At 38.1% G+C, this 27,323-nt stretch overlaps 1 long non-coding RNA gene across 1 annotated transcript in view; it reads left to right on the top strand.

Annotated features, from left to right (window-relative positions):
- LOC122801272 overlaps positions 1 to 27,323 on the top strand; it is a 338,706-nt gene that overhangs the window by 32,593 nt on the left and 278,790 nt on the right. The window contains exon 2 of the long non-coding RNA XR_006364682.1: positions 14,412 to 14,480. This is a non-coding gene — a long non-coding RNA (uncharacterized LOC122801272). The remainder of the gene's footprint in view (positions 1 to 14,411; positions 14,481 to 27,323) is intronic.

The following is a 27,323-nucleotide window of genomic DNA, read 5'->3' as shown; positions in this document are numbered from 1 at the left end:
AGCTATCCTAAAGACTGCAGAAGAGAACTGGGTTCTAACTGCCTCCACAACCCACCCTCCCCAGCCCCAAGACAGGCTTTACCTGAGAATTCAATTTCCTTCCCAAGATACAATGATCAGAAGAAGTGACCACAGCAGAAGAGTTGAGTGTGAAAACTGAACTGGTAAGAACCCTAACTCTCAGATACCCAGAAAAGCCTGGGAGTGGAGTAATAGAAGTTATACAATAACAACAATGATCCCAATCAAGCATCTACTACAATGGCAAGTTCCTTACACAACTGAATTTGTTCTTTGTATGTATCATTGCTGCAGTTATAACCTCTGGGAATATTCCCAAAGTTTATCTGCTGTACTGAGAGGTTGGCTGCTATCGCCAGAAGGCTGCAGGAAGCCTTGTAGAATAGCAATGGCAAAACCTGTCCTCTTCTTCGACAGGATGTCTAGTCTGTAATGCTTAGAAAACATGTGAAAAGAGTACCAGGCCGCTCTTCTTTGTACTGAAAATGTACACATCTAAGCCCTTTTATTAATGTAAAATAAAACAAAACAAGTGGTGGTATCTAAGTATTTGTCTCAGAATACATAAAAGCAAGACTATTAGCTAAAAGAATCTCAGAATTGTAAACTCTTACATATAAAGTTGTAGGCGATAGTAAAATTCAACATCAGCACTGCTTCAGCAGTCCACTACAGCTGAAAACAGGAAGTGATGACATTCTCATGAGACAACCCAAACATAGACTGGGAAAATTGTATTACTAACAGCAAATGCTCTGAAATATAATTGGATTTCATTAAAAAATGTAGAACAAACTGCTTATTGCCTAAAGAAGGGTAGCAGCACACCTGATAATATAATAGAAAATAAATTATTTCTCCTTTCACTGTTTTCCCTTTGATACTCAATACTGATCAAATTTGTGCCATGTTTAATGTAAGAGCTTGGAAACATCTCTTTTACTGACTATGTTAAAGGTAACTACATAGAAATAAAAACATTTCTTCCATACTCAGATTGGAACATAGTGCTAAATAGCCTTCATATTACATCACAGGAAGCCTACAGTAATTTCAGTGACATTTTTAAATACTGTATTCAAAAACATATACAATAGTGCGGCATACATAAAATAGCAGTCTAAACATGGCCCTTTTTATTTTGAAGTAATTCTGTTACTTTTGCAGTAACCAGCATATCTAGTTATCTAGAGGCAATTTCCAACTTTTACATCTGAGAAAAATATTCCAAAAGGATGCAACCATATCACAAAGCCCCATGGGACACCACCTTTACCCCAATCTGCTACCCTGATGTTTCATGCCCTGTTGTTTAACTGTTTTAATCATTGAATTATTATTATTATTACTATTATTATTATTATTATTATTATTATTATTATTATTATTAATAGTTAAAGCTTTTAATTTGTCAGTTATTCCCTAATGTTGATCAATGTTGAATGACATAGTGAGGCTGAGATGAGTAGCATGAACTGACAGTATTTCCTCAAGTTTTGATGTTGCCTTTTCAAGGAATGCTCAAAATCATTCTTTAAGGAGCCCATAGTCTACCATATCTAATAAGTCCTTGCGTCATTTTGACTACGCGACCTTGTGACTACTTCCATGAATTTATATAGAATACTTGCTAGGATGATGGCTGTAAGATTATTTGAGGCTGATGTCACCTCTTCTCTGTTTCTGAAATGGTACTACTACTAGAACCTGTCACAATTGTTTGGGGATGAGACATATGCTAACATCTTGTTTATATGACCGACAAAGGTTTAATTAGGTTTTCCTTGATTCTTTATAGAGCATCATCTGTATTATTTGATCCCATGGAATTTGAGCTTTTAATTTTACTTGTGACAGCCATTATCCTATCTACAGTTATTAAAGGGATGTCTAACAGTTTCTGTAACACACCTCAAGAAAATATGTTGAACTTCTTCAAGATGGTCTACAAAGAATACAGCCCTACTGTGGTAGCAATTGCTCAGCCTTTAATTGCAGTAAACATAGCATCGGCATCACAAGTGCTGACAGAAAGGACATAAATTATGGTTACAAAATAAATCGTCAAATCACAAAAAAAATACATAATGGAAGGCAACATTTTTAAACTGTTTAGTGTGCATATGCCAGTCATAACCACATATATGAGCCTTTTTAATTGTAAAGTACATGTCTAATGACACCAGTTGTGTAGTAAGATGTATTTATTTTCTATGCACCTTGTAGTGATTGAATGTGTGCATTTGGTAAAGAATTTCAAAGAGTGGGTCAGTTACTCATTAGCATAGTGAAAGTCTTTATGAACAAAAACATTCTGGGTGATGCAAGTTATACATGCCTGCAAAAAGCTCAATACACTGTAAGCAGAGTTGTAATATACCATTGCTGCAAGCAAACTTACTGTTAAGGACTGCTCTGCTAGGCCAGGCTGCAGGTAACTCAGGCAGGAGGGAGAGGAGGCCTAGCCCTTTGCTGCCCATACCAAAGGAATCAGCTGTTATAGAAAAGATATAATGTCACTTCCCTTGAGAAAGGGGACATGATATTCTTTCTTTTTCTGTAACAGTAACATAAACTAGAGGCTCTAGTTTGGGGCACGTTTTTTTTTTTTTTTTTTTTTTCTTACTGATTTACAGGCATATCTAAAGTATGTTAATGATTATAATAGTCAGATTTTTTTCAAGGTATAAAAAAACATGGAATTGTTTGACATGTATTGTGGATTTCTTATGCATAAATTGCCTGATATTGAGTTACTTAGTATAATGTCGTATACCATAGAAATTAGGCTACTGTTACACAGTATTATGCTGCATATACCGAATATGCTATTTTTGAAACATTTTCTGATTTTACTATTTTTAAACTGTTTTTTAAATATTTATGCCATGATTCATTGATACTATGTGTAACTAATACCCTGTAATTATGTGTTCTTGGTTCATATTCATGGGCTGTGTCAGAAAACCTTCCAGAAGATCAGTGCGCTACTCTGGTTAACATTTACAAACAAAAACACAAACAAACATAACCAACTAACTAGACAGATAAATAAATGCCAACATGTATAAATTCATAAAGCAAGTTACCTGCCACATATAAAACTTTATGTACCCTAACACATCTGTTAACCTTACTCTGTGACATCTTATTAGCGTGTTGCAAATGAGAATAATGTGGCATCTAAAAAAACGACCCCCCTAGAACTAAAAGAAGGGTAATTTTAATAACTTTTTTAAATAACTTTTTTGGTTTACTCTCTTTCTCTCTGGCCATCATACCAGTCTCTCCTTGTTGCGCAGGAGACTTATTTGTTCCATAGGGTAAGGGTTCAATTGCCTTTCATTTTCTTAGATAACAGGTAGGTTAATTGAGAGCAAATGCTAATGGGGATTGGGTTTTTGTTTGTAAGCCTTACCAGCCCATGTGTATATGCATTTAGCATCCAAGGGGTTGCATTCCAAAGCTTGATGTCAGGTGACATAATTGGGCTGGAGTTTTAATGCTGGCCATGCTGGTCAAAACATCCTCTTATAGTATAAATGTTAGTAGTATAAATATTATCTGCTTCCCAAATCGATATAATCGAGACTTCATTTGGCTGTTATTTTAATGCAGTCTAAGCAGTAAATTTAAAATCAGAATTACCCTAATTCATCTACCACCTTCCACATCCTTATCCTCTACAGGTGAGATCGTTGCATCAGTTTTGCCCAATCCTCATGGGCATAGTTCTTTTTACTTCTATTCTTAATGTGTACTTTGAGCCGACGCACAACAAGATGGCACTGAATTCCATCACTGATAATATCTTCCACCCACCTAGCCAATTAATACATAACATCTAGTTCACTTTCAGAAAAACTCTCCATCCTGTACTGGTATTTCCAAATTGTCTAGAGTGATATTATGACTTGGGGTACATGACCCATTTTTAGGGTCATTTCAGCTTGTTATACTTTGTAGAAAATGCAAATAAATATCAATGCAATATCAAGTACTGATCACTAAACAATTATTGGCTGGTCCAAACAAAGTTGGCAAATGCTCTTCAGCACAGATGTTTCCTTTGTTACTGATTAGGAAGCTTTCAATACAGCCTCACAAACATTTGCTCAACATTCATTCAACACTGTACGATTTATCCCTTGAAGACTGAAAGAATAAAGGATACTCTTGCCTTTTGTTTAATACTAGGAACCAGGAACACATTTCTACATAAGTAATAAACTTTGAAACTGTTTAAAGGAAGTAATTATCCCAATGATTACTACAATTACTTCTGATATTAGAAAACAATGCAAGTGGCCAATCCACAAAGCAAATACAAGCCTCCTGAAACAGGTAAATTCCTCTTCTCAGAAACTCTAGAACATTTTGGAGGAAAATCTATACCCTGGCTGGCAGTGGTATGTAACATCTTAGACTATGCCTCAATTAAAATGGATACAGCTAACAAAACAAATCATCTGTACAGAAAAAATTCTCATTTCTGCAGTCAGAATTTGAAAATAAATCTCATCATCAGGCACTTATAGAAAGAACATCTGAAAGTGTATTTTTAAACAAAATTTCAGGTAATGAAAATAGCCTCCTAAAACGTGAACAAGTGACTCAAAAGTACTAAGTCATAGTCAGCAGTATTTGATGGCCTATTTCCTAAATTTCTTAGAGCTCATGACATATTTATTGCAGAACCAGTGTAGTACATTTTCATTAGACCCATGTAATTGGGTGTATTTACCTTATGGTTAGCAAATAACAATACAGCACTACTTAAGTCAGGCCCTCAAAGATGAGGTTGAGTTTTGAAGACAAAATGTAGTATTTTTTCCACTCCTGGTATCATGAAGAAAGCCATTGCTGCACAAATCAAATGTAAGATAAAGACCTTTGGACTACCAAGTAAACACCAGCAGGACATGAGAGGCTGTATACTATGCTTGCAGTGCACTTATAAGAACATGAGTAGAGATAAGCTGACTGGTGTAATTTTTCTGGATCTGACCAAGGCATTTGATTCAGTTCGCTATGGCATACTTCTTTAAGGAGATTCTCTGTAGGGCACTGTATGACATTAAAATGCAGATTCTAATAGATTTTTAAAATGTTTGAATGATAAATAATTTAAGGGTGCTTTGCATTATATTTGTTTAATGGCAGAAAAATACAAAAAAGCCTACCTACTCTGCCCTTTAAGTGCATTCAACATTTTACCTTTCTTCCTCTCCTATTTTCTGTTTCACCTCTTCTATATGTGTTCCTCACATTTTTGAATCTCTCCATGGATTGAGTCTCTTCCATTCCTTCTGATTGTTCATTCTATGGGTATACAACCCTCTCCATAAATTAAGTATTTTCACGGATCCAATGAGTTGTTGGTCCTTACAAGAGTTCTAACTGACAAGACTCATTCCACCTACAAACCAGTGAGTAAAGGGATTCTTCAGGGCTCAGCCCTTGATCACTTCTCAACTATCTCCTAATTTCCTTATTGTTCAGTCACACAAAAATCAAGAAAACATTTTATGCAGATGAAACATTACAAACTATTAGCTTTAACAAGAATGTATTATAAATGTGCAACTGGCTCTTGCATGCATATGTACAATAAATTTTGCAGGGGAGGGGGCATACATTTCTGTGAATCACAAAATTAAGGAAAATTAAAGCAGCATAGATGCCCTATAAATACTTATAAAATCAAGCAACTCATTTTAGGTTACATCACTAATGAAGATTTCAAGTGAGTTGGCGGAAATAATTAAATGCTGCTGGGTGTCTAGGGGCAACTGGACTCCCAGAAGCCATGGGGTTTTGATTGTTGTAGGTGCAAAAATGTTAATAAAACCATAACTCTTAACAGATAATAAAGGCCAAATGTACAGTACAGTGTAGAACTTTGGCAGAAGCAGTATATATATATATATATATATATATATATATATATATATATATATATGTGTGTATATATATATATATATATATATATATATATATATATATATATATATATAGGTCTAGTTCAAAACATCTAAAACCCATAACATATAATTTCATAACATTGAGACCAGAACATCTAAAACCCAAAACATCTAAAACCCATAACATCGAATTTCAAAACATCTAACACTACAAATCACAAGAAAATAACATCCCCTCCATATATAAAAACACCAAACTACCAAACACACTTTTTACTACATTTCTGCAGGGTGGCAAGCCTCCCTGCACCCCTCACACCCCCCCAGTAAATTTGGTGCAGCGGTAGTGTTATTGCCTCACAGCAAGAGGTTCTCCTGTTTGATTCTCAGCTGGAGCGCCTTCTGTGTGGAATCTGCATGTCCTCCCCTCTGTCGAGTGGCATTCGAAAGACATGCATGAATGGGTGTGCCTTCGTTGAAGGTTGGGCGTCGGGCTGGCACCTCGGCACCATAAAAATCTACTGCCAATCATTAGCGAACCGGAGTTCTGCTGTGGAGACCCCTAACCGGGAAAAGCTGAAAGAAGAACAACTCCAAGATCACACTACAATGGGAAAAAGTTAATTTCCTAACCCCACTGTATCAAGCCCCCCCTGAAGAAACATAGTAAAAAGTGTGTTTGGTAGTTTGGTGTCATTATATGTGGAGGGGATGGTATTTTCATGTGATTTGTAGTATTAGATGTTATGAAATTCGATGTTATGGGTTTTAGATGTTTTGAAGGGGACCCATATATATATATATATATATATATATATATATATATATATATATATAGATATATATATATATATATATATTTTTTTTTTATTCTTGTCAGGAGTAAAGGTAAAACACAATAATCTTCTAAGGTTGAAGACTTTCATGACCTAAAACAAAACCCAAAGTTTCCAATGAAATTGCTTCACTAGAAAGTGTGGGACTGTGTTGTCCCCCTTGGAATAATAAAGCTTGACTAAAGTGTATATCAACAGAGTCATTATAATGACGTGACAATTAACTTAGACACACGTGCCATGCACTCTGTGTTACTTCCTGAGAAAAGCTAGACTAAGTAATGTGAAGCATAATAAAACATGCCAATAATCAGAAATGAGCTGGCTTCAGCATTTGTTCTGGTTTCCTTTTTCCCAGTCCATTCTCCTCAGCGAGTAGCACATAAGAATTTTTCCTGTTTGATGCTGATTTAGACAGCTAGTAATACCTCTCCCTCCCAGTGCTACTGCATCTCTACACAGCCCTGTAAATCCTCTGCCAGAAGCACAGAGATACAGTTGCATTCTGTTAGCTATGTGATTCAGAGCACACAGCTGTACTAATACAAAAAGTAGTTCTGCAAAAGGAACACAACTTACTTTATGCTTGTAGCAGCACATAAAGCATATAAAACTGAACAAATAATGTTCATAACAAACAATTATTTGATCCTCAGTCTTAATTAAGAATGACGCGAATGGTAAACTGGCTAAATGCCAAGATGCTTAACATATATGAACATTCTGAAGTAACATTATTAGGCCTAAAGTTTTCTGCTGGTCTAAGCCGGCTCCTTACCTCAGTTAAAAACTATATACTAGATGAATATCCAACTGCCAGCCTCCATCTTCTGTTCTTTCTCCAGTGTTCCAGTTTGCAACTTATGCACAATCTACACAGGGAGACTTATGACAACTGTGTCAGACAACTGCTTTTAATACCGACACTTACCTCCCATAAAAACACTGTTTCACTCTGACATTACTCTGATGCTGGACATTAGATGGCAAGTCATCCACACATTCATTTACTTTTAGATGATTCTAGTGCAAGAAAAGAAATAAATAATGCTTGAACAATACAAATAATTGTAACAATGTGCAGGAGGTTTGCTTAAGCTGGCAGGGTGGCAGGAATCAACTGTAAAGTTGGAGATTCTCACAAAATGCAGTAGACTTGGGCATAAGTTGATAGTTTCACCATGGTGCAGGCAGTATGGAAAATTTGTAATTTGGTTTTGATTGCTCTTCCAGGTATGCCCATGAACTGGATACAAGAACTGGGGATGCAAGTAAATATTGAGAAAATTAAACTTATGATACATGGAATGCAGAAAAGACTTTAAAGCTTAAAAGGTTATTTACAAGTTGCATGCCTGAGGGGAGAAATTTAGAAATGGCTCAAAGTTTTGATTACCTAGGAGTCTGGTTATACAAGACCTTGCTTTCTCCAATAATATAAAGTAATCAGTATATAAAACCAGCATGTTTCAATATGCTTAGTGAAGAATCTCTAAATTATTGACTGGGGAGGACAGAAAAACACCAGCAAAAGTGGCTGTGTTCCCCAGCCTGAAATATATCTTAACGTTAATATGTGCACCTTACTAAACAGCTAAGTAAGCTACAAACCGCCCAAAACAAAATATGTATGAAAGTATAGATTTATCACTGATACCTTGAAAAAGTAGCACTATAACAGCACTCTGGCTATGACAAAATGGCTTCCTATAAGGCTTAAGAGCCAAACTCTAAATCTATGTATTGTTGTATAAATACTGGTGTGAAGATTGGAGGAAGATGGCCGAAGGCTGCCAGCCTAGTTAAATAGAATTTGATGCATAATTCTATCAATTGTATAAATAAATGTAAAATACAGGCTTGTGTTTTTAAATGAAAGAAAACACTGTAAAATGTGAACTTCAAGATTGTTGCAACATTACCATCTGCTGTAAGGAAAACCGAGCCAAGCATTTCAAATATGTCTTTTGAAGTTGAAAAGATCTTATGAATCTGTTTGATGTTTTACAAGTCTTCTCCAGTGAGTCTGAATGAAGGTTTCATGCCCATTGTTTTAAGGTTAAAGTTAAGGGCCAGAATTTACATGTGGAATGTGCTTTATTGCTCTGGTTTCTGCTAGAGTGTATATGTGAAATGCCTTTTATTGTTGTAGTCTCCTGAGCAGGTGTTAGCTTGCTAAATAATGCAGTTTGTGACCTGGGAACTCCAGACCAAGTGTCAACATGATGTAATTTGGGAGGGCCTTAGAGAGCTCTTGGAGTGTTTAAAAACTATTGTTGAGTGAGAGACTGGAAACATTTTGATCTTGGACATCTAACCCAGCACTGCTTATGCTTTATGTATGTAAGTAGGATTATAGCACTGTGATTTCTCTTAGGAATAGTTAAACTTAGAAGAAAGTTAGACTAAATATTTTTCTTTGAAATCAGATCTTTCCTACGATATTGTTTTAAGTTTCTGTGTGATCTCTGAACTTGAGTAGGATTGTACTATAGTGGTTTTGTCTTGTGTTTTAATTATTTATTATTAAATATTTTAAAACATTTACCTGTGGCTGGTTTATGTAGAGATAATTTAACCTCTAAAGTGCATTACATATTTACAGATTTTACTGTCTAAGTTACTCCAAATTAAGCCTTGACTGTCTAGTCATACTACCATTGGATTATAATATTGCACAGTAATAATTGGACACCTTTTAAGAGCCTTTTAGTAGCTGATAATTATTAGCTGAGTGGTGGCAGGTATTACTACCATATGGTCTGGGTAATAGGGGCACAGCTGGATATCCTGTGCCAGCCTTTTCCCAGGAGGGTCTGTGTGGTTGTATAACCTCTTCTCAAAGTTTGTGTGTATTGTGTCAGCTACTTGGGCAGGGACACAAAGCACTGGTTAGACAGAGAGGGTACTGGAGGTTTTAGCTTGCCCAGCTAGGCTGAGACCTGGACCCTATAGCTGTGCCAGTGGGGAGTCTTATTGGGGACCTGGCGAGCAAGGGAGCAACCACCCCAGACTGACTGTGATCTCTGTGTGCACTTAAGGGAAATTGTACTTTACTGTGTGTATTGGTTATCCTTACCTCTTCTAGGAGACGACCTACTTGGTGTTAGTGGTGAGGATTGAGGCTCCTTGATTGCTGGGCCAGGGCATGGTTGTCACAATTGGTTTAATGAAAATGTTTGGCCAGTATAATGACTACTGACATTAAAACAGTCCACAGCACACATATGCTTAGTCAAACTAGAATAAGTAACATACAAATTTCTTAGTGCTCATTGTTGTGTTTCTCCACTTCTTTTTCAGTGAATGGGCAAAAATACTAGCATTTCCATGCAAACAGTTTAAAGCTAATACCCCATCATATCAGATTTCATAAATTCATAGATATGTACTTAGGCTAGCTGGCCTTGCAGGCCATTTTAAACCTAGCCAGTTTCCCTTTTGTGCCCAAAGTAGCTTATCTCATTGGCTATAGAGTGGTCTTACCCATCCCATGGTTGATAATTATATATTGCCCCTTAATAGGAATAACTGGGTTCATACCATAGATAATTTTAGGGGATCCATACATGAGATAAAACATTTAGGAGCTGCCTTTGTCCATTAATAGTACAGGGGCAGTCTTGGGTAAATTTTCTATTTCTCATCCATAGAACTTAATTGTGCTTGAATATGGACATGGATGAACATTGTTTTGTGCGGATGGGGAGTCTGTTCCACAGTAGGGTTAATCTCTGTGAGATATACCTGTCCCTCCAAACTGCTCTGTTCTGTTGATGCTGCAGAAGTGGTTTAGATCCCTAGACCAAGTATTTCTGCTGCCATTTGACTTGCTTATGTGCAGTAAATCCATCAGTAATGGGTCAGAGGATGCCTTGTATTCCAGACACAGGTCACCTTTTAGCAGTCTGTAGGATACCGAGTATAGTGACAGAGCTGTGCAATATACAAGGACTTTGTACAACAATAGACACATGTTGGTCAAAAGTTCCCAAATCTCAAACAACTGGGCCATCTCATAGGGGTATACTGTCAATGTTGTAGTTCCCTGGTGTAGATGACTTTCTGGAGGATACAGTAATGTATTTTTTGGCATTTAGTTTCAGTCCATGGTTTTGACACCAGTTATTTATTTGAGACAAACCTTCCTGCAGGATGGATAAGTCATTTAGGGATTCAGTGACTGCTCCTAGCTTGCAGTCATCTGCAAAATTAGCCAGAGCCCTTTGGTATTGGCTTTTACTTCAGAAAAGTAAATGCCAAACAGCAGAGGTCCCAACACAGAACCCTGGGGTCTTCACTGGTGACTGGTGTCTTTGTTGAGGTAACCTACCCTATTTTGATTATCTGTGTCCTATCTATTAGCCAGATGGCAATCCAGTGGTTGACAGAGGAGTTTATTCCCAGTTTATTTAGCTTTCCTATTATGCTTTAGTGGGGAATTGTGTCAAAAGCTTTGGCCAGGTCATAGTATTCAGTGTGTACCATTTTGCCTTTATCCATTATTTTGGTGACCTTCTGAAAAAAATCCACCAGGTTGAGTAAGCATGACCTGCCCTTGATGAATCCAAACTGAGACGGGTCCAGTGTATGGAGATTCCATATGTCCTGATTGATTAATTCCATGATAAGTCTTTTCATTGCTTTGCATATGAGGCTGGTCAGAATTTGATTTATTTATTTGTTAACCGGGAAAATCCAACTTGGAACAAAGCCAATTTTCAGCAGAGGTCTGGGGAAAAATGCTCCAGATGTATGTCTTTGTAAGATTTATGGCTCTGTAATTGCTTGGGTCTGTGGAAGGTCCTCCCTTATGCAGGGGAATGGAATGGCTAGCTGTTCTCCATTAGCTTTGTACAAAACCTATTTGGAGTCTGAGATTGAACAATGTTGTTTGAGGTGTGGCTAAATCATGCTTCATGTTATTTAAGATGCATCCAGGGATATTTTTAGGACCCACCGATGCAGTATATTTAGCTTTTGATAGCACTTTTAGGACTTGGTCCTGTGTGACAACTGGAGGCATGCCAGTTTCAGGTATACCTTGAAGGAGAGATGGAGGGGAGAGACGGGTAAAGTTAGAGCTAAATTTATTGGCTAGTAGGTTTGCTATATCTTCATTCTCAGTGTAGGTAACATTATTCACAAACAGCTCAGTGCATTGCTACATTGTGCTTTTGAGATTATGAACATAACTAGAGAAGGCCTTGAAATTGTCTTTGGCTTGGGTAGCAAGTATAGCCTCAAACTTGGCTTTGGTGGATTTCATTAAGCTCCTGATTTGTTTTCTTATCTCAGTGACAAGGGCTCTAATATTCTGGGAATTATTCTTCTTACTTTTGTTCAAAATTATTTTCTTTTTATTATAAAATGTGCTGATATTATGGTTTCACCTAATGTATTTAAGAAATCCTCAGTCTTTAAAGCATTTTTTCTTGGCAGTGGTATAGAGAAAGTTTTCTGTTTATATATTTGAATCCTGGTTTACAGTTAACATGCTCATGAATACTTATTAGCTCTGGTTTTGCTCTTGGAATACTACAAAAACTGTTTTGTTGGAATAGTAATTGATTTCCTTATGGACAGAGATGTTCATTTTTTTTATTCTGCTGGTTTTCTATTCAATATTTGAAACTATTGATGACAGCATCATGACTCAGTAACCATGGTCTGACTGTGACCTCTTTTCTATGCTTCTGGAGTGGCTCATTTTAGCTGTCTGGCCATACCCTCAGAGGTGTCCTTAGATATAAATACCTCTGGATTGTAGAACACCACAGTGCTTGATCTAAGGTTCTTTAATTTTCATTACATTCATGTTCTGCCTGGTGGATTTGATTAGTAAAAGAGGCATGGCCTGTACTGTGTTGATGACATACAGCTCGACATTGTTTTCACTCAGGTCATAATGGTGAATGTGTATTTCTATGCTGATTACTTTGAGGCCATTCAGAAATTACTATTCCTTTACTGGTTGAGGTTTAACAAATGCAGAAGTGAGGCCATGACAGTTCATGCAACTCTGAAACACTCTGCAGAACTTTGAAGCAATACTTATCTGAGCAGGCTTATGATGAGAATGAGGCTTATTGGTTCTCGACTTTACTTTAGTGTTGTCACCCAGTTTTATCTGTTAACCATTTCTTTATTTTATTTATTTTGGTTGAATGTATATTTTTATTGGCAGAAGTACTGCTTGCATATACTAGAATTATAACAGTGAAAGGATAATATCAGCTCTCTTTTAGGACTTGAGCTCAATACCTCCATGATGCTATGCTGGTATCACTGCCACTGCACCAACAAGAGTCTCTGGGCAGATAGGTGTTGAGTTTTCCCTTAAGATATTTAGCCTTTCAGATCTCACACACACACACACACACACACACACACACACACACACACACACACACACACACACACACACACACACACACACACACACACACACACACACACACACACACACACACACACACACACACACACACTTTTCAGAGTAAGCTCTCTGCCTAGTTACTGTCAGAACACCTATCAGTGCCCAGAGGCACTTGTTGCTTCTGCCTCCTTCAGATGTTATTCTCTTCCAGCACTACCACTCACAATGCCCATACGTTTCTCTCCTACCCTCTCTGCTTTCCTAAACTGTTGTGGCAAACCTGCACATTAGAATATCTCCTTCATACATTCATTACACTACATTTGGGTGCCTTATCTACATTCCCTGTCTTCCTGAATTTCCACACATGACATCTAGTGAGCCACTGAATAGTATAGCAGATTTTTTACTCAGTTTCTGCGTATTAAGTGTATCTTGACATGTCTCCACTGTTTTCACTATGCTTCTTGTGTTTGTAGTCGCACTTTGTTATAGCTACTGCCATTCTGTCAACACTCAGCAATATTCTGATGTTCGCATTTTCCATGCCTGATGGAAATGCTTTCAAGTGGTAAGAACCTCATAAATAATTAAATTGCTTATGACTTCCATAATGTGTCTGTATGCAGGACTTTTTCTGATCTGTTACATTTTTCTTATGTCCTCATAAATCCATACCCCTACTATTAACTTCTATTCCCCATAGAAATTCCCAACTGTTGCACCTCAAAGATTTAATGTGTGTTCCAGATTTGTAAGCAGCAGGTCAGAATAGCAATAATTAGGAATTTTTCATTGTCCTGAATGCAGTGTAGATGTCCAGCAGTCCCTGTCCCTTGATGTTAAACAGACTAGCCAGCTAAAGAGGCAGCATAAAGTCTGCATATCTGCAGCAGCTATATGCAGAACTCAGTTATGCAATCCAGCTATTAGTTTCACACTTCAGCAGCAGAAGTTGCAAGTCATGTATCAACATTGTGGTAGCATGCTTGAAAAAACTTTCTGACTGGCCATGCAAATGGCTTACTGCATATAGGAAAGTGACTAAGCAGACTTTCTTAATGAATGTCTTTGTAATGAGTGTATAAAATACAGATGTAAGAAAATGAATGTGGTGAGAACATTATCAGTTTATGGTACAACAAGAAATGAAAGTGAGAAAAAGCACATGCATCCTATGTTTGAAACACGTGATTGCACAGTCTGTATGTGTGTCTAGTCCTTACATTTGTTTTTCTCTCTCCATTTCAGATCTTGATACTCTGTGGAATATGGGTGGTGCAGAATTATTGGGGGAGAGAACAAGATAGAGAATGTTTGGTAGGCAATTTTTTCCTTTTGGCTTTGTTTCGATTTTGCAACTTTGACAAGAAGGTTCTAACATAAAGCTTCTCTTAGCAAAATTATTTCTGCCTGCATATTTATTTCCTGTTGTGTGCAACCTGCAAAACATTTATCCCCAATAAATTGGATGTAATTATTTTGTGAGTGTGTGTGTCTGAGTGTGTGTGTGTGTGTGTGTGTGTGTGTGTGTGTGTGTGTGTGTGTGTGTGTGTGTGTGTGTGTGTGTTTACCTCCATAAATTCATAAGCTCATAAGCTATGAAAAGGTGTTTAAGATTTGAGGCCGTCAAGGAACAGTGCTAACCATAAAGACAGTCTTCTGTTCTTATCTCCATTAATCTTCTATCAGGTACACAGCCCGGAGTTTGGAACTATAAACAAGATTCCAAACTTCTGCCTCCAGGAGAGTAGTCAGAAATGTATGTACTGCAAAGTCCTCTGTGGCTCTTTATCTCCTACACCTTAGAATATATTTACCATGAAAGTCCAACTGAGCTAAAATCACCTATTCATCGGAGGCCCAGGGAAAAAAGATCCAACTTAACCACACTTACGAGAAAGTAGATGGTATCACAATAATATATAGTTATACAAAAATGCAAGTCAAATGGAGGAGAGTATCTTCTAACACTAAGAGAGAAATAGGAAAGGTAAAGATGAATGAAACCTATAATATGTAAACTTTTATCTGAGTCTGGATAAGAAACATATTCATGTATATACTAATGAATTGTTATATTAAGGAATATACAATTTAAGTTTTAAAAATTGGAGCTCAAAAGTAATGATATGTTTGAAAGAAAGTAAGGAGAGATCAAGTGTGAGAGAAAATTGATATTAAAGTAAAATGAAAGAAATGGATAGGAAAACAATGAAGTAATTTTAATTTTAATGTAAATACTAGGCTAACTCTACTGAAGGGCCATTTAAGCCTAGCTAATAACCCGAGGTCATAATTAAACCCTGTACCTTGTGTATTTGAGGTGACAACCTTAACTATTATGTCAAATCCACCCACCCACCCGAGAAAGGAAAGGTTAGGAGGAGTTAGAGTGAGTCATCAGGGGAGGATAGGTAAGAGCTCATAAAAGGAGGTATAGAGAATAGTATGGGTGTAAATATGTCGAGCCAGTGGAAGTATATTTAAGTTTGGGATTTAGTGTAGTGTGGAGATAATTAGATTGGTTTACATTAACCAGATGGGGATCAAGAGCAAAGTCATGTTATTCAAGTACTGTTTCAGACAGGTTTTGCATGATTTTAATGTACTTATTTGTTTCAGAACCACTGGTATGGAATTCCAGAATTAAGAGACAGAGTAAGAAAACAGTGACTCATTAGCATTATTGTTAAGTTTACTTAAGGCAAAAAGGTGCTTGTCACATGAGTGTAAAGTGTGATTGGGTGAGTATTGCTGAATGATCATAAGATTATAGGAGATTACTAGGATATTGACCCAGAGGTCATTTTAAGCTTAGCTGTTTCATCCCAATGTAATACCATAAAAATGCTAGTCAATACCTAATATTGCATTTAGTGATGACAGCCCATGTCCAGGAGGGTTGAGGGTGCTATCTCCGGTAAGAATTTACAGTGCCTCATCCACTCATCCAGGTTCCTCTTGAGCAGTGTTATAGAGGTGCTTTATTTCACATGAATTGATAGCCTGTTCCAAAGAAGTGGCAGTCGCTGAGAGATAAATATGTCCCTCCAGCATATCCTATTCAAGTCACAGGTCATATTTAGGTCCCTGGAATGGGTAGCCCTAGTCCCTATCATCTCCCTGTTTAAATATTGGCACCCAAATGACGAGTGCTGAAAAGCTGAAAAACGACCGAAAACCAGGAGAAGAGTGAATCTTGAAAATTGCTCTTATCCTTAAAACTTCTTTTTGTGTGGAAGGATGGGAGCAGGGTGGGGAAGCCCCTCCTGTACCCTCCATGTAGGGGGCAAGACCACCCCCAAACTTATTTATACCAACTCTGAGATCTCTATACTCAGAGAAATGTGGATGATGTCTTTTTTCTTTGGAAGGATGATGTAATATACAGTTGGCTCATATTTGGAAAGCACCACCAGTTTTCTCCGGTTTACCCTGAATTACTCAGATAAGAAGATTGAATTTCTGGATGTTCATGTTTTTCAGATGAGAACGGTGAAATGGGGACCACACTATACAGGACAACATGTTGGAAGACCACATTGCTTAGTTACGAGAGCATGCATCCGCGACATACATTCTCCAATATAGTAAAAGGACAAGCACTGAGAACATCCAGACTAATCACTGATGATTCACAACTTCACAGTGAGTTAGAATTGTTATCTGACAACTTTAAACAACGCGGCTATAACAAACAATTAGTAAGTGACATTGTATTTGATGTCAAAAAGATGAGGAGAACACAAGGCAAAGCATGGTTTAGCAATAAAGGAATGGCACTAGAAAAGTGAGCAATGAAAACAAGGACTGGAATGTTAGAGTGCCAGTGAAATACAGCAGTGATATAAAAGGCATCTGCAATATTGTGAGAAATAACTGGAAAACTTTAGCCAACAATGATGAACTTAGGTTGATAGTGGGCAACTTTCCTAAGTTTTTGTACAAAAGGAACAAAAATCTTAAACTTTTACACAAAACAACTACCAGCTTCAATACAAAGTTGCCTGCAAGTGAAAGGGTTGGGACTTATTGTTGCCGGCGATGCAAGGCTTGTAAAGAAATATCTAAAAACAACACTTTCATACAACCGATTACAGGGGTAAGATACCAACCTAAACTCTATGCTGATTGCTGCTCTTGCGATGTGATATAGCTTGCCAAATGTGGATCCTGTACTTCATTTTATGTGGGCAAAATGAACAGAAGATTAAAAGACTGCATACTGCAGCACCTAAGTGACATTAGACATAGTACAAATACCAGTGCTTTATACAGCACAAGTTAAATAAACCTGAACATAATTTTACTTTCATGGTGCTACAGTTATGTGAACCAGACAAAAGAGGGGGTGATATACGCAATCGAACAGAAGTGTCAGAAGCCCGTTGGATAGAAGATTTACAAGCTGATAAACTCCCAGGGTTGAATGGATATCTCCCCCTAAAACCCATTTTTAGAGTATGCAAACTCAGGCACTGAAATGGTTAACTTGCTGTAAGCAATAGCTCTGAAAAAGAGGAGAGAAGTGTGGTGCAGCTTTGAGTCTGCGATAGGTCAAGTATTACTTAAAACAGTTAAACACATTTTGTTCTCTGATCTGATGAAGGAATTGTCCGAAGGCTTTTATCTTTTATGCTTTACAATTAAATTTATGGTTTTAGCTGTCTTGGTCCTTGTTGGTTTTTTGCTGCTTACATTTGTGATTTGTCTGAACCAAGGTGGACGTTTATCCTTTGTTTGCTGGGTTTTCTCCACACATACTTACAGAAAAGGGAATACTCTGAGAAATGACATCCCAAGATTAGTATATGCAAGTCCATTCTTTAGCCATTCAGTCTCCGTATTTCGAGACTCACTCTAGTGGGTTCCAACATTTCAAATGGTTACCAATGATATCTTTTATAGGACCATTTTCAGGTTTGCAGATGAGATTATGGGATATTACTAGCTGAGAGTAGCTTAATTGGTGAGGGAGTTCAGTCCATTTGGGATGTTTCAAATTTAGACAATGATGAGTAGGAGTGATTAGCAACAAATTTAACTATTATATTAAAGCAATGTTTATTTCTTTGACAGGCTTACATTTTGGTAAATATTAGAGAGGCACAGAAAAGGGTTGGGAGTAAGTAAGCAGTGACACTTGTTTGCTTAGTTGCAACTTAGAGGAAAAGTTTTACCTTATACAGAGTTCTGAGTTTTGGATGCTTTTTTTTATTGGAGCACAGTATGGCTAAATTTCACGTGATTATTAACTACCAACTACTTAAACTAATTTTGCTTGAGTTACAATTTCCATTATGATAATTGGCTGAGGTGATAATGAACACAAATACATACACTTCTGAACCAGCAAATGCTTTAGAAAAAAACATTATAGCTGTAGAAAAGGAAACACTTCAACAAATCATGTAAATGAACTTTAAAAATTACAATCATGATAATGATAAGTGAAACCCATCACACAGCAGTAGTCTACAAAGTCAAAAGCAATGTTCAAGAAAAAACAAATATCAAACCTAACAAGCATGACACTATTTTCCATCAACAATTCAAAGCTGCAGAATAATTAAAATATTATATAGTACTTAAAGGTACATGGAGAACTGTGAGCAATCACAGCAAAAAGGAATACATTAATAACGTTAACACATTCATAATCATCAGTTGTGTAAAGTTATGCTACTAGTAGCTTAAATTCCTCATCATATTCTTGAGCCTTTTCTGAAAAATCTGGTTAAAAAAGCAGTGTCTAGTCATTAACATCTTTTGTACTGTAAATGCTGCTGAAAAAGTAGAAACAGCAATGTTTAGCAAAAAAAAAAAAAACCTGAGGGTTCATGAAAGCCCTACTGTGACACATTAAGGGAGGAGGTAAAATAAGCCTGTTAACAAGCTATGATATTTTGTGATTCATAGACGTGATGAGGACAGAGCTCATTATCAGTTAATTTGCATGTGTATGAATCACAGTTAACTACCACAATGTACAGATCAGCACTTCTCATGTTAGTTAACCACAGTTGCTGCATCATGTGAGCACAGCCAGCCATACCTCTCAACTTCTTAATGCAAGAAATCTGGGCAACGCCACAAATAATGGAGGACAAAGACCAAAAAAATAGAGACACATTTTAGATATTGCTCTTATAAATTTAGAAAGTAACTAGAATAAAAGGTTTTGTGCTAGCATGCATTTTATGAAGGATATGAAGCATGAAATTCAAATGTCTATCATTATTTCATGACTTCAGTATTCAGTGGTTTGCCAGAAAACTACAAATTTAATGAGAAATAGTCCAAAAATATTAGGCAAAAATCTGGACATTCTGTGAAAAACCATACAGTTGAGAAGTATGTAACCATCCCTTCCCCTCTTTTACTATCCCACACAGCTAAGTATACATTCAAATACACACACACACCACAGTCCCCTTACCTGTCCCAGCCTTGGCCAAACTTCCTTGATATCTCCTTTTCCAGTCCTAGACTGTCATTGAAGGTTGCATTTCCATGTCACATCCCTGGGTCCCTGGTGTCTAGTGGTTCCCCTCACCCCCCCGGTCCCTGTATTGGTTTAAGTGATATTATGGCACACAAGTTTAGAGTAATACTTGATGTCTAGTAACTCTCCCCACATCCAGATGCCCATACTATTATAAATGCCATTATGGCATGAGAGTAGTCTCCCTGGTGTCTAGTGAAGCCCCACCCCACTCCCTGTACTGTTTTAAGTGTCGATATACCACATGTGTAGTCTCTTTGGTGTCTAATGTTCTTCTCACCCTTCAATCCCTATATGTTAGAAGTACTGTTACAGCATGAGAGTAGTTTCCCTGGTTTCTAGTGTAGCCCCACCCCCAATCCCTGTACTGTTTTAAGTGTTGATATACCACGAGTGTAGTCTCCCTGGTGTCTAATGTTCGTCCCACCCTTCAATCCCCATAGTGTTAGAAGTACTGTTACAGCATGAGAGTAGTCTCCCTGGTGACTAGTGTAATCAATGTACTGGTTTAAGTGCTGTTAAGTAACAAGTCTTATATAGTAATCCCTGAAGGCTAGTGATCCCCCTATCCCCACAATGCAGTGCAGTTATCCTGGTGGCTAGTGGTCACCACCATTCCTGTAGTGCAGTTATCCCTAGTGGCCAGTGGTCCCCCTTTCAAATGTTGTAGATTATGCTCGTTAGTCTAGGGGTATGTGCAGGTATGACAGCCACCCCAGCTCACACTCACGCACACATACACATCATATACACACATAGACACCCCTCCCACAAAGCCCACTACCTACCTGATCACATTCACGCTCTCATCCATCCATTCAAATACACAAACACACACACACACAGACACACACACACACACACACACACACACACACACACACACACACACACACACACACACACACACACACACACACACACACACACACACACACCTGACCCCCTCACTTACTCCTATACTGCTGCATTCCATGTAGAAACAAACTCCCTTACATATACTCATGCACATACCTCCTAAGCCTACCTCAACACTAAACACCCTAGCACTTACCTCTTTTACTATGGATGAACACAGCATTTTGGCTTGGTCACTACTGCCATGTGATAGGAGCGATCTTGCTGATATATATATATATATATATATATATATATATATATATATATATATATATATATATATCTGACAGATTTCATGAATCACTCTGTGAGTAGAAATCTTGCGTGGTTCTGGGGGAGAAGGAGCACATGGCAAATTAGCATTTGCTTTTCCCCTGAACTGCCTCATTAACATAAAGTACAGTGTCAATGACATCCTGACATGGTGCTGCACATCTGCATGATAAAGCATCACATAAGAGCTGTTTTTGAATACCTCACTGTAAATTTTATAAATTCCCATGAAAATATATTATTATTGTGACAGTGTGCTGTATTGCCAGCTATGCCAGGAGAAGTAGAGCAGTGGATGTGTAACATATGCCAACATAGCTAGCTGGAATTTTGTAAAGAATTAAATGTCATCTGTATATCAAACTGAATTGTACAGATTCTTGTGCTGAAAAATTGATTTGTAAAACTGTGTTCAAAAGTTTACCAACAGTGGGTCCTGACTGTATTGTAACTAAGGAAATGTATGTATGTTAACAGGGAACACTGGAAGAGAAGAGGTTAATTTTAGTCTAGATAAATTTGAGAAATAGTAAGAAATTAAATTATTTAATTTAGGCCATAAAGATTGTATCTTATAGTTCTGACTGCAGCCAGAGATTAAATATCTGTGCCAATAATGGTTTATTAGCTCCTGTAGGAAGAGTGGAAATGTTTTATGGTTTTATAGCTTCCAGATACTATAACATATCTCAGCAAAGCTCTATCAATGTGTATGGTAACACATATGTGCTAAATTCTTCTTCAGTTTGTAGCAATGGGGCTAGCATGGGAACCAGAAGTCAGATGACCAGATGTATGTAATGTCATTCTGTAATCTAGGACAAAATGATGTTTTAATACCAGATGAGAGAGAAGTCTCAAAGCACTCTGTTTTTGGAACCAGACAAAGAAGGAACTTTCACCTACTTCATCTTGCCTTGCTCTAGTAAGTGAACTAGGGAACAGTAATTCTTTAGATCAGTCAGGCAAATATAGTAAGATAAATTAAGTACTGTTTGTCTTTATTTTGTGTGAATCTATTCATCTGTATTATTTTAATATTTCCTGTGATTGAAACTCTGCTGTTTATTGTAAATAGATATTTAGTATTTTCATGTTCTGTTATTATTTATTATTAAATATATTTAAACTTTTTTATTGTGACTAGTCCTTTAGAGAATATTTTAAACTTTGAGAGGACTTATATCTATTTGGTGACTCTGTGGCCACTCCTGAAAGCCTTAATGCATTGGTCAAACTCTATAATTTGTATTAATTCAATGTCACTCAATATAATTTGGTACCCTTGTAAGTGCCTTAGAGTAGCTGGCTTCTTTAGTGTCTGGTGGCAGTGTAACTACCTTATAGTCTGGGCAGAAGGGGGCATAGGTAGTAAATCTGTGACAGCCTTCCCCAGGTGTGTGTGTGTGTGTGTGTGTGTGTGTGTGTGTGTGTGTGTGTGTGTGTGTGTGTGTGTGTGTGCATGTGTGTGTGTGCGTGTGTGTGCGTGCGTGTGTGTATGTGTGTGTGTCTGTGTGTGTGTGTGTGTGTGTGTGTGTGTGTAAATCAAATCTTCAAGAGTGTGTGTGTCAGCTGCTTGGAGTAGGGACACAAAGCACTGGTTTCACAGAGAGGGTGCTAGAGGACTTAACTTGGACACTCGGCTGAGGGTTCAACTCTACGACTGTACCAGTGGGGAGTGTTACTGGGAACCTGGAGAGAAACAGTGAGAAAATCCCAGACCATGGACTGAGTGTGTTCTCTTTGTGCTCTTAAGGGAAATTGTGCTTGGTGCAGTGAGCTGCATCTGGAAATACTATGTGTATCTATTTTTGTTCCAAGTTAATGTACCTCTCCAGTGTCAGTGGTGAGGATTCAGGCTCCTTGGTTACTGGACCAGATAGGGGACATCACATACTGGTGAGCAGTAGTATTAATATTAATTGAACTTCTATAGCCAGTAAGCAGTTGTCACTGAACGTGTGTGTATTCTCAGCAGCCACAAGGTAAACATTCAGAGTTTCATTTCACAACAGTTTTATTTATTTATTGTTTGTTAGTTTAGTATAGTCAGGGAAAGCAGGCAAATATGTCAGCAGAGGATTATGGCAGGATGACAAAGAACCAGTTGGCCAATGTGTGCAATGCCAAAGAACTGGTGCATGCCAGCCTACTGTAACTAAAGAGGAAATTATTTCAGCCTTAATTGCAGCTGTAGTGCAGACCAGCAACCAGGAGGATAACCAGACTGATGATGGGAATTTACAGCCCTCAGAAACAGAACAGTCCACCCTTTTCCTCAGAGATTGTAAAAATCATTCTGTATTTAAAGAGACTTGAACTAGAGTCCAAATGTTTGGAATTAGAATCAGCAGAGAGACCATGGCATTTGGAGGGTGAGGAAAAGGAGAAACGAATGGAATTAGAATTAGCAAAGAGACTGTGGCATTTGGAGGCTGAAGAAAATGAGAAGCAGTGTCAGCATGAGAGGGAGATGCTGACTCTTCACCAGGGTCATGTCTGTAATGGGGAAAGGAATAACCAAGGGAAAGGAATAACCAAACCTTAGAAGCAATACAGGTCAGTAGATGTATTCCACAATTTACAGAAGGTGATAATGTTTATAGTTTTATTCATATATTTGAAAGAGTATGCAAACAGTGTAATGCTGACTAAGGTCTCTGGTATGGTTTCTGTCCCCCCATTCCATGATAAACCTGTAATGGCTGTTTCTAAATTGTCTGATATTTATTGTTTAAACTATGATAGATAAAGCAATGTTTACTTGAATGTTTTAAGTTCACAACTGAAGCTTACAGAAAAAAAGTTTCATGAGCATAGACCCAAGGCAGATGAAAGTGTATGGGATTATATTGCTGAGTTAAGCACTTATTTTCATAGGTGGGTAATTGGGTGTCAGGTCATCACTTTTGATGTGCTGGTAGACGATTTGGTGAGGGAACAAGCCCTTAGCACTTTGTCTGAGGAGATGAGAATCTGGTTGGCAGACTGATAGTGTAACTCTGTAGATGACCTGGATAAAAAAAAAAAGATCTCTACTTAGCAAGCGAGGCATCACTGCACAGGAAGGGGATACCCAGTGCTGCATATGGATATAAGGGAACCCATGGTAGGCAGCCTAAACCACTCCAACAAAGTCCATCGGTAGCAGGGGAAGCTACTAGTTCAGATACATGACCAGAATCAAGGGTTAAATGTTTTAAATGTAACTAGTGGGGGCATGTATCATATAGATGTCCACAGAAGCAAGGCGGGGAACAAAAAGTAGGGAAGCCAGCAAGTGGGTATAACAGTATGCCAGTCACAAGTTGTCTGGAGAAAATAGGGCTACCAAACTATCACCAGAGTTTATATACAATCTTGGTGGATGGAAAAAAGGCCACTGCTAAGAGAGCTACAGCCTCTGACATAACTATTGTGAAGCTTGCAGTGGTTAAAGAGAAAAAATACTTGCTTGGGCAGTCCACTCCAGTCAGATCTTTAGGAGGGACCACATTCCAAATTCCTTTGGCCAGGGTTCACCTTGACTGGGAGGGTGGAAAAGAAGGCAAGCATGTCAGTATATGTGAGGATATCCCTGCAGATGTCTTTATAGGGAATGATTTTGATAATGCAGTACATTATGTGCATGCAGTTACATGCAGTCAAGCATGGATAAAGGCATGTGGTCTGGTAGCCTGGGAGAGACCCAGACAGACCCCACACCTGATGTCAGGGCTGGTGAGGTGGCTATTTCAGGGAGGGAGATACCCTGTAGCTGTGAACCTGAAGGTGAGCCACAGCTGCTGGTAGGTACTGATGTTCTCTTGGACAGAGTGACTGCAAGGCTAGAGGTGAGTGGTATTACCTAGGCTGACAGTGAGGCACTGCTGTCAGAGGATACCAGACTTCCTGTAGAAGTGGAGCTGGGAAGGGTCACAAAGGTAGAGCTGAGACAGACCCAGCTCTTGGAGCCTAGACCAAAAGCCTTGAGGGAGGTAGCTAGGGAGGCACCTGACTTTCAAGGAAAAGGGAAGTCTGTATGCTGGAACAGAGGGTTACTGTATATAGACTGGACCCCTGAGGGAGGGCTAGAGGGTGATGTAACATAGCAATTGGTAGTGCCTACAGCTTACCATCTGGCACTTCTACTCATAGCCTATGCCATTCTTTTGCAGCTCAGATGGGCATAAGGCATGTTAAGTGATGCATTATTCAGAACTTTTATTGCCCTGGGATTGCAAGGGATGTAACAGGGTACTGCAGGATCTGTGAGCAGTGCCAAAAAGTAGGCAAGGCAGGAGACAAGGTCAAGGCTCCTCTGCTGCCTTTGCCTGTGATTGAAGACCCATTTCAGAGCATAGCTATGGATATTGTGAGGCCTCTGAGTCCCCCAATTTCCACAGGAAGAAGTATATCCTGGTGGTAGTAGATTGTGTTAGTAAATACCCTGAGGCAGTGGGACTGTCCTCCATCGAGGCAGAGAAGGTGGCAAATGCTTTGTTAGAGATTTTCAGCAGGGTAGGCTTCCCGAGAGAAATACTGACTGAAAGACATGCTAATTTTATGTCAGACCTGTTGTCTTGTCTGTGGAAGCACTGTGGGGTGAAGCACCTAAAGACCACCCCCTACCATTCCCAGACTAATGGTCTTATGGAGAGGTTAAACTCTACACTAAAGACCATGCTACAGGCATTTGCAGACCAGCTTAAGAGAGAGTGGGACAAATATTTGCTCCATCTGCTGTTTGCATACAGAGAGGTATCCCAGGAATCCACAGGTTTTTCACCATTTGAGTTGCTGTATGGTCATAGGGTGAGGGGGCCTTTAGATTTCATTCGTAATGTATGGGAGGGTGAGTGTGAATCCCACAAGAAGTCTGTTGTGGAATATGTCCTAAACCTCAGGACAAATCTTAGCAAGCTCATGGGCTTGGTCCAGGAGAACCTGGCAGGACCCCAACATAAGAAAAAGGTCTGGTATGACAGGAATTCTTAAGCTATGGGATAGCAGGTTATAGTTCTCATTCCTGTCAGACAAATTAAGCTGCAGGCAGCTAGGGAGAGACTTTTCAAAGTGTTAAGGAAGGTCAGTGATTTTAACTACAGGGTAGAACTGCTAGACAGGAGACAGGGGGAAAAATTGTCCAATGTTAAGATGATAAAACCTTACCACGAAAGGAGGACCTTCTGCTACGTATTTGTAGTAGGAGGCAAAGGGAGTCTGAGTGGGACCTATGGTTACATTTAGCCAGCCAGCAAAATGCCAAGTTACTAAGGTGGAGCCTAGATTTACAGACATATGACATGACAGTGCAGCACTGTAATGTGATCAGCAATGCCATTGCAAATGGATTCTGAAGACAGCGTATGGGTTAATATAGTCCTAGACATGATCATTGCTCCCAAGCAATGTTTCTGAAGGGTCACTTGAAAAACTAGCTTGAGTCTTCAAAGTGGGGGGAAATGTGATAATGTTAAGTATTGTCAGATATGCCAGGAGAAGTAGGGCAGTGGATGTATAACATATGCCAATATTGCTAGCTGAAATTTTGTAAAGAATTACATGTCATTTATATATCAAACTGATTTGTACAGATGCTTGTGTTGAAAAATGTATTTGCAAAACTGCTTGTGTTAAAAAATGTACCAACAGTGGGTCCTGACTGTATTGTAAGTAAGGAAATGTATATATGTTAAGAGAGAGTACTGGAAGAGAATAATTTAATCTCAGTCAAGCTAAGTTTGAAAAAAAAATTGTAAGAAATTAAATTACTTAATTTAGGCTCTAAAGGTTGTATCTTACAGTTCTGACTGCAGCCAGAAGTGAAATGTCTGTACCAGAGAATAGTTTATTAGCTCTGTAGGAAGAGTGGAAGTGTGCTATGGTTTTATAGCTTCCAGATGCTATAACACATCTCAGCAAAGTTCTATCTATGTGTATGGTAACCCATATGTGCTAAATTCTTCTTTAGTTTCTAGCATGGGAACCAGAAGTCAGATGATCAGATGTATGTGATGTCATTCTGTAATCTAGGATAAAAATTATGTTTTAATACCAGATGAGAGAGAAGTCTCAAAGCACTCGGTTTTTGGAACCTGACATAGAAGTATCTCTCCCCTACTTTATCTTGCCTTGTTCTAGTAAGTGAACTAGGGAATAGTAGTTCTTTAGATCAGTCAGGAAAATATAATGATATTAATTAAGTACTGTTTTTTTTAAGCTGTGTGAATCTATTCTTCTGTGTTATTTTAATATTTCCGGTGATTAAAATTCTGGTGTTTATTGTAAATAGATATTTAGTATTTTCATGTTCTTTTATTATTTCTTATTAAATATATTTAAACTTTTTCATTGTGGCTGTTCCTTTATAGAATATTTTAAACTTTGCAAGTACTTATATCTATTTGGTGACTCTGTGGCTACTCCTGAAAGCCTTACTGCATTGGTAAAACACTATCATTTGTATTAATATTAATGTCACTCAGTTTAGTTGGGTACCC

This window comes from Protopterus annectens, chromosome 1.part0 (genome assembly GCF_019279795.1).
Source record: "Protopterus annectens isolate FY-2018-M chromosome 1.part0, PAN1.0, whole genome shotgun sequence".
Lineage (NCBI taxonomy): Eukaryota > Metazoa > Chordata > Ceratodontiformes > Protopteridae > Protopterus > Protopterus annectens.
Note: the sequence above shows the minus strand (reverse complement) of the source record. Positions and strands in the feature narration are given on the sequence as shown.